This window comes from Arachis duranensis, chromosome 7 (assembly GCF_000817695.3).
Source record: "Arachis duranensis cultivar V14167 chromosome 7, aradu.V14167.gnm2.J7QH, whole genome shotgun sequence".
NCBI lineage: Eukaryota > Viridiplantae > Streptophyta > Magnoliopsida > Fabales > Fabaceae > Arachis > Arachis duranensis.
The window spans coordinates 53,910,866-53,912,820 of NC_029778.3; the positions used below are offsets into that span (position 1 = coordinate 53,910,866).

General features: G+C 30.6%; 1 non-coding gene across 1 annotated transcript; it reads left to right on the plus strand.

Annotated features, from left to right (window-relative positions):
• Positions 1-209: 209 nt before the first annotated feature.
• Positions 210-318, plus strand: LOC127740962 (small nucleolar RNA R71). Its single transcript, XR_008001817.1, has one exon. It is a non-coding gene; the product is annotated as a small nucleolar RNA R71 (small nucleolar RNA).
• Positions 319-1,955: the final 1,637 nt, after the last annotated feature.

Here is a 1,955-nt window from a genome sequence, read left to right on the forward strand (position 1 = left end):
CAAGACTCATCTCTTCTAAGCTATCCCATTGCTTACAAGGTTCCTCTCAAAAGTGTACATGAATTGGTTCTTAGCAACCATGTCAATGAGTTCCTGTGCCTCTTCAGGCATTTTCTTCAAGTGGAGTGATCCTCCAGCAGAGTGGACTGAAGCCATTTTAGATCATTCAGAGAGACCATCGTAGAAGATATCTAACATGGTCAAGTCTGAAATCATGTTAGGAGGGCATTTTTTGATTAATTGGTTGTACCTCTCCTAGGCCTCATAGAGAGATTCACCCTCTTTCTGCTTGAACATCTATACTTCCACCCTAAGCTTGTTCAACTTCTAAGGTGGAAAGAACTTGGTCAAGAATGCATTGACCACTTTCTCCCAAGAATCTAGGCTTTTCTTAGGCTGAGAATCCAGCTATAACCTAGCTCTATTCCTTACAACAAAGGGGAAAAGCATAAGCTTGTAAATCTTTGGATCCACTCAATCAGTCTTGACAGTATCACACATCTGCAAGAAATTAGAAATGAATCTGTTGGGATCTTCCTGTGAAAGTCCATGAAACTGACAGTTCTGTTGAGCTAGGGTAACCAGTTGAGGCTTTAGCTCAAAGTTATTTGCACCAATGGTAGGTATAGAGATTCTTCTTCCATAGAAGTCAGAAGTGGGTGCAGTAAAGTCACCTAGGACCTTCCTTGTGTCTCTTCCACCATTAGGATTGGCTGCCATGTCTGTATTTTCAGCTTTTTGTTCGAAAAGCTCTGTGAGGTTTTCTCCGTAGTGTTGTGCTCTAACTTATTGTAGTCGCCTCCTTAGAGTCCTCTCAGGTTCAGGATCAGGATCAAAGAGAGGTTCTTTATCCCGATTCCTGCTCATAAACAAGAAGAAAGAATGCAAGAAGAAAAGAAAAAAAGGATTCTCTATATTAGAGTATAAAGGTCCTTTGTGAGAGAGTTAGAAAGAGGAGAAAAAAAAAAGAAAGATATCTTTTAAATTAAAAGAGTTTTCGAAAAATAAATAGAAAAAGAAAAAAGAATATTTTTGAAAATATAAGAGAGAGAGAAAGAGGTAAGAATTTTTGAAAAAGGAGAAAGAGAAAGAAGTAGAAAGTTTTCAAAAATAGAAGAGAGAGAAAGAAGAATTAGAGAGATACCAAACTTTCAAAAATTAAAATAAGATAAAACAAGTAATTAACCAACTAACAAGATTTGAAAACAAATTAAAAGATTTGATTTTGAAAATTAATTTTAAAAGAAAGTAAAGACTTGGAATTTAAAAGTTTTAAATTTAAAAAGAAGATAAGATAGGAAGGATTTAAAGCAAGAAGATATGATAAAGATTTGAAAAAGATTTGATTTTGAAATTTGAAATTTGAAGTTTAAATTTTGAATTTTGAAATTTAATTTTAAATTTTGAATTTAAAGTAAGATAAGATAGGATTTTTGAATTTTAAAGAAAGATAAAAAGATAAGATAAATATTTGAAAAAGATTTGAAAAGTTAAGATTTGAAATTCAAAATTTAAACTTTACTAACAAGAAAATACCAAACTTAAAATTTTTAAACCAAGATAAGAAAGGATAACAAAATTTTTGAAAATTTGAATAAAGATAAAAGAAAAATTTTCATGGATTTTCAAATTTTAAGGAAAGAGAAAAACAACTAAGAGACACCAAATTTAAAAATTTAAGATCAAATGACACTAATTTTTCAAAAATTTGAAAGAAAAACACAAGGAGACACCAAACTTAAAAATTTTAAGATCAAAAAAAGAAATTAACAAGAACAATTCGAATACCAAGAAGAACAATCAAGAACAATTTTGAAAATTCAAGAAAAAAGAAGAAAACAAACGGGACACCAAACTTAAAAATTGACACAAGACTCAAACAAAGAAAAAGATTACTAAAGAAAAGAAAAGGTTTTGAAAATTTTTTTTAAAAGAAAACAAAAGACACAATTAAA